Raw genomic sequence first — 16,350 nt, forward strand, 5'->3', positions numbered from 1 at the left:
AGGGGAAAGGAAAGGGCAAGGCCCTTTTTGTAGTTGCTTCCTCACCATCCACTTGGGTTCTTGATTCGGGTGCTTCACACCACATGGCTTCATCTAAGGAAGAACTTGCATCCTTGGAGCCATGTACTGTGCCTTCTATTTTGATGGGTGATAACACTCTTGTTGATGTGGGAGATGGTACATTCCATGATGTTCCTTGTGTACCCTCATTGTCAACTAATCTCCTATTGGTACACCAAATCACTCACACAGGTTTAGGCAAGCAGGTTGAGTTCACTCCTAATTTAGTGGAGATACGTGAGTTGCACAATGATTCTACAGTTGCAGTTGGGAGAGTAGATCATCAGTCACGACTCTATATGTTTTCTCACTTTATTCCTGATCCTCCTTTGATTGTTTCACTCACTCACTCTAATGATGTGAGCAGATTATGATATGAGCATTTTGGCCATCTTAACTTCCATACTTGCATCAGCTTAACCAGCAGAGCATGGTCACAGGGTTGCCTTCTACTTTGACATTGGAGTCACTTGGAATACATGATAGATCTTCTAATGGGTCAGATTCACTTGAGCAGTCTTCTACCTCCACTTCTGATGCAGAGAGTGATTCAAAGGACTCACCTCCTTCCTCTCCTAGTCATCATTTACAGGTTGATGATTCTCCTCTAGATTCTCCATCTTCTGGTCCACTTTGGGCTAGACAGACCTTGCAGTTTGCAGGTGATTGGGTTGGGGATCCATCAGACACCAAGCAGGCTCGTTCACAATTCTAGGATGCTTTACATATCTTCATTGCTACTGTCTCAAATCCACAGTCCTTCCATGAGGCTTCTAGTATTTCTGAGTGGGATACATCTATGCAGGAAGAGTATAGTTCCTTGATGAGGAACCACACTTGGGATCTTGTCCTTTTTCTTAAGGGAAGAAAACTTGTTTGATGTAAGTGGATCTACCGGAAAAAATTTGCAAGCTTTGCTGGAGGTGCGGGATGCTTCATCTTTTGGGGAGGCCTCTTCCTCTCACTTGGAGTCCTAATTTTCTTTGGGGAGTCTCTTTTCTCTCTCTTTTGGGAGAATTTTATGTACATGGGTACCTCATCAGGCTTGACTTGCCGGGACCCATTTCTACATCCACCTAAGCTTCGCTTATGGGGGGGGTGTTAGTGTAGTTTTTTATTTTTCCTATTTTGCTAAGTTTTTCCTACACTTTTAATAATCTCGCTTAGGTTAATAAAGCATGTCTTATTAGGTGAATGGTTGTGAGGTGTCACCTTCCTACATGTGAGCATCCATTAGCTATCTTGGGAAGATACTTTGCTATCTTTAGTCCGATAGATGGTTGCTCCTCATTGATTGGTGTTGCCACCTCCTCCCTCTTCCTAACCTATATAAGCATGCTACCTGACTTGTATTTGTATCTCTTGTTTTTGCATCCTCTTAATGCTATTTTGCTTCAAGCATTTGCATTACTCTCTTGGAGACCAACTCTATGATGCTATTTTGATTTTGTATCATTTGCATTCATAGTTTAGATATTTACTCTTTGCACTAGTTTTCTGGGTTATTAATCTTTTCAAATTCTAACAGATGGATCGAAGCTTCCAGAGAGTGCAACCAAAAAGAAAACCAGTGAAGCTTCTAGAAGAGTCCAGGAATTGTTATAATTTATTATTAATGCCGATAGTTATTCTACAATGGCAGAATGGGGGAGTGAGATGGTGTGAGCATGTTAATGTTAACTTTTATTCTTCTAGATTAAATTTGACAACCATCTACATGTCAAAAGAAAAAAATATTATTATAAATAGAATATGCTTTTACAAATAATTTAATAAATAGAACATAAAATATCCGTTTAAATTATAATATTTGTAGATATAAATCATCCATTTTTAAAGAAATTAAAATAAAAGGTTTAAATTAGTTAAAAAACTAAATAAATAGAGATAAAGGAAATATAAATAATTTTAGATGTGGTAAATTAAATTATAATTACTGTTGATAGGCATTCTACAATGGCAGAATGGGGGAGTGGGGTGGTGTGAGCATGTTAATGTTAACTTTTATTCTTCCTGGCTAAATTTGACAACCATCTACATGTCAAAGTTTAAATCTTATTATAAATAAAATATACTTTTAAAAACAATTTAATAATTACCAAATAAAATATCCGTTTAAATTATAATATTTCGAAATATAAATCATCTATTTTTTAAGAAATTAAAATAAATAGATTAAATTACTAAAAAATTAAATAAAAAGAGATAAAAGAAATATAAATAATTTTAGATGTAGTAAATTAAATTATAATTATTTTATAGTAGATATCTATCGACTTTTTTTTAGATATATTTATTTAAGATATCTATACTAGTTATTTTTTAACCGAAAACAAAATAAAACCCAGAAATAATGATTATAAGTTTAAAAATAAATACAGTTCTAAGCTTTAAACCAATACTCAACATCCAGTCGAATAATGATTAAAACATTACGTATCAAGATTCCATTTACATTTACATTGAAGAAACTATCAACTGAGGAGCTTTATAGTCCTTGTGGATAAGCATACTGACTATTTTTAGAAAGAATCAGTAACGTAATACACGCTGCCATTATTATTGTTGTAAGGAAGCCAATTCGCAGACGCTTGATTTTACTTATAACTTGTCTTTCATCTTGAAAACTTGTGCATCAGAAAGATGGCTTCTCTATCGATTTCTTTGATGGGTATTATCAAAATTCCATGTGGGCCGCCAGGGGAAAAAAGATCTGAGGCTGAATTCTCATTGAGGCAAAGTGGGAAGAAATCGGTGGAGAGAAGGGGAGGATTGAAAGCGATCAAGAGGAGCGATGGAAGGAGTGAAATGTTATCAGAGATTATAGTGGAGAAAGTGAGGGAGGCTGAGCAGATTTGTGAAGGAAGCGAGACATCAGAAGAGTGTGCAGTGGCGTGGGATGAAGTGGAGGAGGTGAGTGAGGCCAAAGCTCATTTCGTCTCCAACAGATGCTCAAATATTGATCCTCTCCAAGCTTTTTGCCTTCAACATCCAGATGCGCCTGAACGTCTCATTTATGAAGACTAATAAGTTTACCCTAGATTGCTTCTCTTCTTTAATTCTTTATATCTCTTTCATCAGAAACGGCTTAAACATCACACACTAAACTTATTGTCCTCTCATTATCTGCGAGCTATATGTTTAGTTTATATCTCTCTCATCATCATCTGTAAGTTGCGTATTTAAGTTTTAGGTTTTATAGCAATCTATATATCTCTCATCATCTGTGAGTTGCGTATTTAAGTTTTAGATTTTATAGCAATCTATATATCTCTCAACATCTGTGAGCTATATATGTTTAGTTTTTATGGCAATCAGTATATTTGAGGGGACTCTCTAAATATCATATATTAAGACTTCATTTCTATATTAAATGTACTAAATAGTTAAAGTTGACTTACTTTTTTTCTTAAAGATCACACATTCATGTTGAAAATATGAAGTAAACTTATTAAAATGTAGTGTGCTTTAATATTTTGATATGTTCAAGGAAACAAAGTATTTTTTAGTGGATTGAGTAAAGGCTAGTTTAAAGTTTTATGTTCTTTCTTGGTGGCATTTTCAACCTTTTTTTTTTAAAGATCACAATAGAAAAAATTAGTAAGGTATAATTCAAAGGTTTTAATCAAGTATGACTTTTAGACTAAAAGTGTTAAATTCTAAGTTGACTAATATTCTCCAAACTTAAATATATTGCTTAGTGTATGTGATTTAATGGGCATTGTCCTAAACAACTTAATATGATGATTGTATTAGTTAAACTTATAATAAGTAACAAATGATTCATTTAGAAGTATTAGAAGTATTATGTGTATTAGAAGTACTATATGTAAAAAGATTCTAGTGTCATTTTATGACATTTAAAGGTTGATGATTATCATATGTTTTATATAGATTAGCATGTGAGTCATTGATTGGAAAGAAAGTTTACTTTCTAGCTCTTTTTTTCCTTTTCCTTTTTTTTCCTTTTTGTAGAATTTGAGTGATTAACTATTAGGTCATTATTATTCCTTTGAATCTCAAAAATTTCAATGATACAAAGAGTGATCTAAAATATACATACAAAAAACTTGTTCACAATTTAATCTACAAACAACTTTCTCCATACATTATGAATTGTAGAAATATCTTAAGTATTATTGATTTATTCATTATTATTTAATCAAGATTATTGATCTTTATATTCCAAAAGAATCTCACTTTCAAATTATTCTTAAAGAACTTGAAATGTGCATGATTTCTATATCTAATAATTGATTAAGTCCCACTTGTTATACCTTAATTAACAAGGTTTTTAAAAACATCAACCTTTTATACTAGTTGATATCAAAAAGTAACTTTAAGCTAATAATAAGCTTATCTATACACTTTTGTATTATTTAAAACGACTTGCTAGCTAAGAATATAGAAAAGAGATAAATTGATAATAACAATCATAAAGGAGATATATTTTTAGAATTAATAATATATTGTTTGATGTTTATCTATCTTCTTTTTTTTCATTTATTTTTCTAATTTTTCTTATTTAATGTTCCTATTAATTTAATTTTATATATTACTTTATGTGGTAGTTGGATGTTAATCTCCCTTACTATATTTGTGTTATTGGGCTAACAATTATTTGTTAATTTTTTTAACTTTAAATTATAAGGTGCATTAACATAATCAAATTCATTCCTCTTTTTTATAATATATCTTGTGGAAACATTTTTAAAATATATTAAAGGAGAAGGAAATAGGAGTTCTACAAGCATAACAAAAAATATTTTCTCAATAGTTGGAGACTCCCATCATAGACTCTTAAATATGCGCCTTGGTAATTGTGTTCAGTCTTGCCTATTATCAGGTCTATTTTGAGTTTCTTGTATCTATATGCTTTTATTTGCATTAGTTTTGAATTATATGAATTTAAAATGCACCTTTACGGTTAGATTGATTGCTCACAAAAATGATTTGATCATTTGTGGAAGTACATTTGGACAATGCCTAGAAGATTGACATGGGAGAGGATGCAAATTGTGGGATTTTTGAACATTTTGGAAATAATGGAAAACACAAATAAATCAAAGAATTTCAACAAGAAGAAGAACTAGAAAAACTACTATAAGAAGTTGTCTTTAATGTACAAATCAAAGGAAATAGTCTACGAGCCTTCAGAGTTGAAGGAGGTATCTGGAGTGTCCAAACTAAAGGAAGTAAGGAATATTTCTTGTTAAGGGTTTTAATAATTTCTCCAAATGAGGTAAAAATGGACTTTAAAATACTATAGACTTCAAAATACTACCATATTTTTGGTATATTTTAACTATTATAATTTTCCAACATGATTTCTTGATGAATGGATGAACAATGTATGCATAAGAAAATGGGCATATTTGTCTCATTTTTCAAGATGATCTAGAAATGAATTTTGGCACTTTCTTTTTATATTGAAGATCACTTACAAATATTGTCCTCATTTGAGAAACAACATGAGACTTGCAATCTTATTTGAGCTCCTTATGAGCGTTCACACTAGAAACAACAATTGCAAGACCAATCTACCACAAATTAGAATCTATGTTCTATAGTGAGACAAATACAACCAACAAAAGATCAAGAGTCAAAACTTAGAATTCCACAAAGATGTCCCTCTTGGGATTTTAACTATGGTCTCTACAAAGAGGCTATTTACATTCCTAATATATTAGAATTTTCAGTTAAGTTTTTTTGTTTAGATGTGATCAAATTGAGTCATTATATAGCTTTAACTCTTATTTCTTGCAAAAATTATATGGACATACTAAAAAAAAATCTCTTTGATTAGAATTAATAGAAGAATGAATAGTTCTAAATCCTCATTTCCTATATGTCTATCCCATGAGGAGGAAAATGAAGATAATATAATTGATAACAATTTGAATATGGACTCTTTGAAAATAGTTTAAAATGATGATGTAGATCCTCATAAGAGGTTATGGGAATAAATAAAAATACTATCCAAGATGTTGAATGTGATTCTAAATCCCTTGTGGGAATTATAGTAGGCAGGGTTAAATAAAATATATTTAATAATTAAACAACCATAATCATAAGATTTATAAAGCTTTTGCTTTATTCCTTTAGATTTGCCTCTCTTGTCATTTGTTTCTCTTCTTTCTTCTTCATTGCATGAAGATCCTCTAGGGAAATGCTTGTTTTTCCCTTTGTTTATGTTGTATTTTCTTATTTTACTAATCTCTGGGGTCTTAATCACTTTCTGTTGATTAATTAGAATTCCTTGTACTCTAGTGCTTAGGTTTTTTTTATTGGCTTCCATTGATGAGGGTATTGATTCTCCATTATATTTTGTGTTTCTTTGAGATCTCATTCCCTATAGCCATATCCAAGACATTTTGATTTACTTGTGTATAGTGTTTATCCATATATTCTGGCATCCATGGTTGAGTACAACTATTAGATAAGTTTACAAGTTTATCTTACTCTGTATTGCTATTTTGAATTTGGGTTGAGTTCATTATATTTTCATATTCCTTGCTAGCATTACTGCTCATGCTTTCTTCCCATAGTTGTACTTCTAGTTTGATTGCTTTCTCTTTTATACTTGTTGTGATGGCTTTTTCATGAGAGGTATTTCTCTCCCTATTCATATCCAAAATTTGTTGCTCTATTTTATCAGGTGTACTCTTATTGTCCTTCTCTTTGTGAGCTTCTTCCCAAAGAACGAGTTGATCTCCTATATAATTTTGTAATAGAATGATTTCATTGAATAACTACTTATACTTCCTTAGATTTTCTTATATGTCTTCTAGAAAGAGGTTTTGCTTTAGACAAAGCTCACACTCCTTCAATATTCTTACTTCTTCCTCATGTTTGTTACTGATTAGTCTCAAGTTTAATTCTATAGATATGATTCCATGGGCCTATTCTTTGTCTCAGTTCCATGTTATCCTCTTCTCTTCTATTTCTAAGTGCTTGCTCTAGGATAATATCTATCTATGAATTTTACTCTTCCTCTGATATCTCTCCCTCCTCTTTATCATCTAGTTCATAATTTATGATACTTTCAATATGTCAAGGTGGTTAATCTTTTGAGGTTATGATGCACATGCTTTGGTTTGAATAGGTTATGTTAACATTTCTTTACCTTTCTTTAAATTAGGTAGCATTTTATTAAGATTTGAATATCTATGTGATAGTTTATAATTATTATATTTTTCTAGTATTGGGATATTATTAAGACAACCTTCAAATATAGTATAATGTAAAATTCATAATGTGATTCATTTGTAATAATATTGAGCTCATCTTCAGTCAAGGTTCCTAGATTTAATTTTATTAATAACATAATTTCCCTCTTATCTTTTTTGTCTATATCCAAACCTAGAAATATTCCTAAGGAGGATCCTATCCTTTCCAATATTTGGGTATGAATAATTTCTAATGGAATTTTTTTTAAATGTGTATGGAAGCCAGACATTTATTGATGCAGCAAGGATCCAAGGGTAACCCTATTGGAGGTAAACTGGATCCCTACAAATAACGACACAATGGAAACACAACAACAAAGAAACAATAATACAAAATCTCATACCAAATCACAACTCTTTATTCATTGATAACTGATTACATGTAATATGCTCGACTGTAAGGCCTTCCAAGTTAGGGCCAAATACAACAACAATTATAATAACAGTTCTACAAGATCTCACAAGATCGAACTCGCACCCAACTAGTCTAGATCTACACTTTGGTAGAAACCTCCAAGGATATCTTACTTGTGCTCACAAGTCTACCAATAAATCTCCTAGTTTTCAAGCCGCAGCTACTAGCCCATCAAATTTTGCATCCTCTTCTCCAAGACAAATCCCAATAATCCTAAAGACTCCATAAGACCCCCTACTTATACTTGGAACTAAGCCACAAGTCAACCTAGTTTATTACAAATTAAATTGAAACCCTTGCATTAAATATATGTTGAGCCACGAGTCAACTTCAACACAAATTAAATACCCAAAGTCAGCTCACAAACAACTCAACACCTACAAGAACTAAGACTAGACTGAGCTTAGGAAGACCAAGCTGAGCATCAGCCAAAACACCAGCATTGTTGAGCTCCCAGTGCATGTCAAGCCCCAACACATGCCGAGCACACAAAGAGTTTCGAGCAACCAAAACATGTCAAGTACATAGAGAGCGTTGAGCAACCAACACATGCCAAGCACTACAGTGAATGGTGAGCAATTTGTATCTACCAAGCTCCTTCAATGACTGAACCCCTTGGTGAAAACTAGACCCTTCAGTAACCAAGCACCACTATTTGGTGAACGAGTAGACAACACTTAGTGAAAATACCTCCAATCATGCAGGATTGCAAGAAAGCCTAGGATGCTCCAGCATCACTTATGTGCCTCAGCTCCCATACCCTACAACCTTTTTCTCTTCTTCTTTTTCTCATCGTGCCCTTTGTTTAGCTAGGTTTTGAAGATTTTCCTCCTTTTTTTGTGGCTTGTGTGTTTTATTGCTAATATTTCTTGTGATTTCATGTGTGTGTCAATTAGGATTCTTTGTTGTGTGTAGAAAAAACTTACCCCACCATTATTTCCTCACCTTAGATCACTCATGAGAGAATGGAGAGATACAATCATGAATGATAGTGGAGGAGATGTATCTGAAGAAATGATAAAAAAAGATGAGGGTAATACTCATGTCCAAGGTATTTCACAAAATAAAGAAAAGGGTTTACATGAGAAACCATCTTACAAGGCATTTGTTGAGGAACTTACAACATCCTACCCATCGTCAACAAAAACAACTAAAACAAAAATATAGATGTAGTATGGCACTTTATCTTAGTGTGTTTGCAAGAAAGCATACAAATGATGTCTAAATAGACCATAAGAGACATAAGACTAATACAATAGATAGTTTGAGTCATGAAAAATCATCTGAAGCAAAGAAATCGATCCCTAGACCTAAAATAGCCATGATATCTATTAGAATGCAAAAAAGAAAAAGGTTGAATAGAATTTTCTTGGACAAAAATCTGAAAAAACATTTAGCATCACTGAAAAGAGGTCAAAAAGACCTTTCCAATGATATAAAGAATTCCCAAATCGAATATTGGATGTTCAAGATATGTCTCTAGGAGTGCAAAAAGAAACTCATAACTTTAACAGAAGAAAAGCCATTAAAAAAACATCAAAACTAGAAATCACCTATACCACTATGATAGGCTTAGAACCAACTTTTCAGAGATATCTTGTTTTTGGAAAAAAAAATTAAAAAAAAAAGTTTGTATGCCCAAGATATGAGCAAAAAACATGAAGGTAGGTCAAAAAAAGAGTTTGAGGAGGTGACAGGAACATTGATGCAATGTTGACATGGCACTGATGTTAGCAAGTGATGAGCACAAATTTGACAGTCAAATAGTGATCGAGGCAAAAAAATGACCCATATTGAAAAAAATATTCATCCATCGAAAACATGTCGAAAAACTAAGGACCGATGCTGGATTAAAAATCGGTGGCCAAAAAACATGAAATCATGGCATGAAATATATCTTAAACACCATCAAAGGAGTCATCGATCAAAACCAAAAATAACAAACCATCGATTAGTGTGCATGGAAAGCTAATGCAGAGGCCTAAAGAACATGCACAATTTAATGCACTGAAAATGGGAGCTTAAAAAAGAAGCTACCGATTACAAAGAAATTCCATGAAAGGGGTCCATGCACTGACAGTGTAGAGAAGGGACCACAGTGGCCATAAAATGCGGTAGGCCAAGTGGGTGAGATCTCCAAAGGCGCCAAAAAATCCAATGAACTAAAGTGTGCCACCCAAATCTAAGGCATGAAAAATAGGAATCAAGAAAGGTTGTACTTTTAATAATGAGCCTAACACTCCCCCAAATCACCCACCAATCAAGTTGTAGGTGAAAAAACTATGTTGAAACAAGAGCGATTGGGAGGAGTAAATCGCCCCTTAAAAATTACATGGCACAGGAGATTGTTGATAGACATGGTGGCCCATTAAAATCCTTTCCTCCAAGAACAAAGGTCCAAAAATGCATCATGTTTCATCCTCCGACCTTGAGAGCAAGCAAAGATCAACAAAATGCATCACCGAAAAATATGCTCATTTCATAAATCGTGCTCAAAGAAGACGTCCTCTAGCATTGATTGTGCATGATAGAGGAGGCACTTGGAGAGGTGGGCCCATGAACCAAGGACGAGACTCCAAAAGCTTTAATCCACCAAAACATGTCTCGAAAAGTCTCAAAAAATGCTAAAATTGGAGGAATACAGGAGGAGCCCTAGGCATGGTAGAGAGCACGTTGACATGGGTACGAACTCACCAGAACAAAATCATAGAAGGAGGGCTCAAGATTAAAAGCGCATGTTCCTTAAAAAAAGAAAGAGTTGAGAGATGCACGTGGAAACACATACACCACTCAAATAGGTATGCTACATGGAAAAAATCATGGCTCCCAAAGAAAACATGTGTTGGAATCAAAGACCACAGACCACTCAAGTACAGAGGTCACATACCCCAAACAAGCATGCCTCCTCTTAATTTCTTTGAGAAAAAAATCTAAAAACTTCTGCCTTGCTTTGCATGGCCAGGTTAAAATGGCTTGAGTGCAAAAAAATTTGCCTCAGATTTCAATAGCGTTCAAATTGGATGTATTTTATATAAAAATGGAAGTTTTCGAGTGCTCTGAACTCAATAGTGATGTCCATTTTTTCTCAAAGTCTCTCAAAAATTAGTGACCTCCCAGATCTAATAAAAAATCCTCTGAAAGCTTAGATACGAAAACTTATTAAACCACAACTCCCAAGAATCACCTGCATGTAAACACCTGTCATACAAAGAGAGAGGCAAAAACCTATGGAGGCAAGAATTGCCAGATCCATAGATGAGACATTCTTGATGAGCAAAAAAGTAGATTGCTATAATGAACAATGAATGAATCTCAATTCTCAATGAATGTTTGCAATGAGAGATCGTCCTTATAAAGGAGATCAAAACCCTAAAAAGGTCTAACCTAGGTTGCATAATAATAATTAATAAAAAGAATTAATTATTATATGCATAAAGTTTAGCTTAAGCAACTAGAGTTAATTAGGAAATATCTAATTACTCTAACAACATTCTGTAGAATGATTCAAAAAGGGCTTTTTGCTCTATTTTTTAAGACCCACAATATGCAAGAAATAATCCTTAATAAGGAATTTTTGAATGTGGGTAAATCTCTTTTTCAAGCCTTCCCATGGTCTCTGACTGGGAATGTAGAAGAAGTCTCTGCTAGGGCTTCACTTAATTGGGTGGAAATTAAGAAATTTGAATTTTCAATTTTGGTCATTCATTCAATAGCTATTGAAGCCTATTGGCTCAGTTTTGTAGATTGAATAGTCTAAGACTACTCTTCCACATTTAAATGCTAGGGTTTTGGTTGCACTTGAACCTGGAATTGTATTCCCCGATAATATTTCTCTTACTGTTGACTGTGAAGTTTCTTCATGGAAAGTATCCTAACTTGGTAATTTAGGTACTTATTTTCATTGTAAAAGGAATGGACATGCAAGAAAATATTCTCTGGATCTATCTAGAGCACAAACAACTAACTTTGATATTTCTAAAGATATTGCTAATAAAGCATCTAGTTTTGAAAGAGGAAAATCTTTACAACCATCTTCCAATAACTCTAAAATTAATCCTGGGTCAAGCAAGCGTAAGGAGACTGCTAAAAAAATAAGGTTTCTCAATCTTTTATAAAAGAATTTTTTGATACAATTGCCAACCCCCTATTTGATTCCAAGGTAAATCCTACCAATGATGCCATCCCAAGATCTAAGGTCATCCCAACTATTCCAAATCGAATAAAATTCATTATTAGTCAAAAAGAAAATGTAAACCTCCACCAAACTTAATGTCCAACAACTTGCTCTTAATTCTCTAGCTAAGAGGGCAAAATTTATTAAGATTCCCAATATGTCTATGACTGGTAAGAATATGGAGTTGAATGGATCGAAGCCTTCAAGGATGGAAATATCTCAAGAAAAAAAAATTGAGCCCCCTTTTGTTGAAGTCATCAATAAAAGGAGTAAGAAAAGAAAACGAAATGATAATTAGAGTTTAACCAATTCTAATGGTTATAAAATTAAACTAGGGGATATCTCCGATTACATTAACATACTTTATAATAATGAAAAAAAAACACCTCAAAAAACCATGAACCTGATCAACATTCATAGTTGGAATGTTAAAGGCTTGGAAATGAATGATAAAAAATACATTGTAAGAAGATGGTGTACTAAGATTATGGAAAAGGATTTCATATGTTTACAAGAGATTAAAGTAGTTGGATTTCAAGTCCACACTATCCTAAAAATGCTTTAGGATCAAGCCACTACATTTTACTCCAACCATGAAGGAGGGAGAGGGGGAGTTGCTATCCTTGTGGGAACTAATAGGGCTGATCATATTGTAAACATAGGGGTCTCTCCTTGTCATAGGGCACTGTGGATTGTATTTAGTAAAGATGGCCAGAATTTTGGGATTTGTAACTTTTATGCACCTAATGATTATAAAGATAGAGCTATACTATGGGATTGGGCCAAATCTAATTTTCCCAATACCTGTTGGATCTTTATTGGAGATTTTAATATGGTTGAATATAGGGAGGATAAAATAGGAGGCAACTCCTTCACCTGGAAAGGTAATGAATTATTCTTCTAGTACAAACTTAAGAGGAAGTTTAATGTCCTAGATCCTTTAGAAAGAAGAAAATCTGAATTTCAAGACATTTGGTACACTTGGTGTAATAATTAGAAAGGCTCTCAAAGAGTTTATTATAGACTCAATAGGATTTATGCGGATTTTTATTTTTTTTTGTCATTCTAAACATGGACACTCACCTATATTTTAGTTAATCATGCTTCTCTTTTAGATCATTCCCCCATTTTTGAAAGGATTGGTTTGCAAGATGAGATATTAGCTTCTAGCGTGCTCACTAACAAATCCTTTAAACTAAATCTTTCTCTCCTCAAAGACCCAGATACAATTGGTGCACTTCAGTAGGTCACTTCTCTGTATAAGCTGATTAGTGGTAATATTCAACCAAGAGAAATATGGGAAGGACTAGTTGAATCTTGGCATAAACTCTTTCAGATCATTGGCAAGAAAAGAAGTATGGATGTGAATTTGGAAGAAACTAGGGCACAAGCTAACCTTAATATGCTAGAGAAGAAACTTTAGGTCATAATCCAAGATTTGGAGCTAGAAATTGCTTTGATTAAAACTAACAACTCCCTAGGGAAGATTCAAATCTATAAGATCCATGGTCAGAGAGCTAGGTCCAAACTGAATTGGAGTCTTGAAGGAGATAGGATGTCGAAATATTTCTTTAATATTATCAAGGCAAAAAATAAAAGGGAATTCATTAAGCATATTCTCATCAATGGTGAAAATTATTCAGACTAAGATATAATGAAATCATCTTTCTTTGAATATTATTCTCATCTTTTTTCTTCTGAGATGTCTAATGTTAACTATGAGGCCCTTGACAAGTGTCTTCAACTAATTCCTAAGAAAGCTCCAAATGAAGATAGTGTCAAGCTAAGTAATCCTATTACTCTAGAGGAAATTAAATGGGCTATTAACTCTATAGCCAATAATAAATCTCCAAGAATTGATGTTCTTCTTGCTGAGTTTTACAAAGTCAATATAGGTTCCAATTTCCAGAAATATGTTGGCACTCTATGAAGACTTGTTCATTAGAGGATCCTTAGGTAGGAACATTGATAAAGGCATGATCAAAGTTGATCCCAAAGAATTGTGACAAATTTGAAATCAAGAACTAGAGGCCAATATCATTGTTGAATATCTCATATAAGATCATTGCAAAGTTGTTAGCTAAAAGAATTGAGGATTTTCTTAATAGGTTTGTCTCAATCACACATACAAGTTTCATTAAGGGAAGATACATATTGGAGAATCTAATAACAAGTTGGGAAGTAATGCATTGGGCTAAGAAGAACAACCTAAATGTGGCTATGATCCTACTTGATTTTGAAAAAGCCTATGATAGAATTGAGTGGCCTTTTGTTACTAGAATACTGAAAGCTTTTGGATTTCCTAAATATTTTTGCAAGTGGATAAAGGTGTTGTTTAAAGACTCTTCCACAGTCATAGAGATAAATGGAAATCTTACCAGACATATTCCTCTTGGGAAATCAATTAGACAAGGTTGTCCCATTGCCCCTTCCCTCTTTGTGATTATAATTGATGCTTTTTATTATTTTCTTAGAGCTCCTTCCCTTGGTCTTCCTATTTAAGGTCTCCTCCTCCCTAATGAAGATACTTTACTAACTTCCTAGTTTGTTGATGACACTGCATTATTCTTGGAACTTGAGGAGGTGAATTTCTCTAACACCTTGGATAGACTTTATTTATTTATTTTTATCCTCAGGTTCCAAAGTTGCTCCACATAAATCCCCAGGTATAGGTTGGTCTAACTCTCCTCCTAATTGGTTGCAATCAATGTGTTGGCAATGGAAAGACCCTAATGAGATTGCTAGATACCTTGGTATCCCTTTTATTGTCAATCCTTCAATTAAAGTTATGTGGGAGTGAGTTTTTGATAAAATACAAAAGAAGCATACTAAATGGAAAGCCCACTATCTCTCCTTAGCAAGGAGGGTTCAAGCTGTGCAGAACGTTCTATCATCTCATCACCTCTACTTTGCTTCTACTTGGTTGATAAAAAATCACCAAATGGATAAGATTAAAAAGATATTGAGAGATTTTTTGTGGTCTGATGGGATGGATAACAAAAAAAGACATTGTGTGAATTAAAAATGTTGTAAACCTAAACAATATGGTGGATTGGGATTGAAGGATCTTTTAAAAATGTTATTTCTCTTACTTCTAAGTGGATTCTAAAGGCCATATCTATGGCAATGAGGCTTGGAAAGTTCAAATTGGACATAACATTCAATGCTGTACCATTTTCAAAGGTAAAAGTTGGAGAAATATTCCATTCTATGACATGCTATTAGGTGATTTTAAAAGCAGGGTTAATGGATCTAATGTATTTGCTACCCTATAGAAGGCTTGGACCCATTTAGGATATTCCTACTAGTTAGAATAGTTGTTGGCTCTTCTCCATCTTATGTTGTTTCAGATAGATCAGCTTGGTGGGGACTATACCTAAATGGAAAACCTTTGGCACTTACACAAAGTTTCTTAGCAAAACATTGGAATGTTATGGGTGTGTCTTTGATTACTAATCTAATGATTGAAACTGGATGGGCACATAGGATGAGATTAGAACTAGATATGGCATCACATAGACTCAAAAAAAAACTTATGCACTAATTTTCAAGGCAATTGGCATATGTAATTTCTCAAAAGTTATTGATTCTAACGATTTTCTCAAATAATTGATGTGGTGTGATGGAATAGTGATTAATGAAGTAACTTCAAAGAAGATATATTATATGCTTGTCTCTAATCCAAAAATCTCTCAAAGAGTGATCCAAGGGTGGGGATTGTGTTCCCCATTTTCTAGGTGCTTTCTAGTACTTTTGACAGTCAAAAGTGGAACCCAAAAAACTATGTTTTAGATGATTTCTATTACTTTAAAAACTTGCTTTAGGATCTAATATGGTGTCCTTAGGTCTTATTCCTAGACATTGCAAGGTTTTTATTCAATTAAATCTTTTGAACATATTTTTTTTTCAATGTGATTTTGCTATCATGTATAACGCCCCGCTCGGGAACCCAAGAGAAATAAACCTAACATGTTACAATGTTTACTGAACTTCTTTTTTAAAAAAAGTTTTAACAACATCAAGATAACATTAATGCGGAAGCAATAAGAACATACACATTTGCAATTACAAATATAGTTTCAATTCCTCAAGGGTTCCTTTACGTAGAGTCACATTTAATAATTTAAAATTAATTAGTTTAAGTTCCAAGAACAATATCTCAAGATCATAAAGAAATAACAGATACATAATCCCATAAGCATAGACAGTGCATAGAAAACATAATAGTCTAATGGTTCGGGTTGATTTTAAAGACAAAAAGTTTTAGTTTTTAGCAAGGTCTCAGTCTATTCCACAAATCAACTCTTTTATTAATTTGGATAAATATAAAATTACCCCACCCTAAGGATAATTTATTAAAATAATAATGATTGTTTTTCCATAAGAATTCTAATTTTATTAATAATAAAATAAAATAATCTTACTCTTTTATTAAATATTTATTAAAATAATAAATATTCGTAAATATATTA

At 33.1% G+C, this 16,350-nt stretch overlaps 1 pseudogene; it reads left to right on the forward strand.

The window, feature by feature from the left end:
* Positions 1–2,704: 2,704 nt before the first annotated feature.
* LOC149531033 (calvin cycle protein CP12-3, chloroplastic pseudogene) lies at positions 2,705–3,155 on the forward strand (annotated as a pseudogene).
* Positions 3,156–16,350: the final 13,195 nt, after the last annotated feature.

Source organism: Cupressus sempervirens, chromosome 11 (assembly GCF_028749045.1).
Source record: "Cupressus sempervirens isolate cs-2001-9-10 chromosome 11, ASM2874904v1, whole genome shotgun sequence".
NCBI lineage: Eukaryota > Viridiplantae > Streptophyta > Pinopsida > Cupressales > Cupressaceae > Cupressus > Cupressus sempervirens.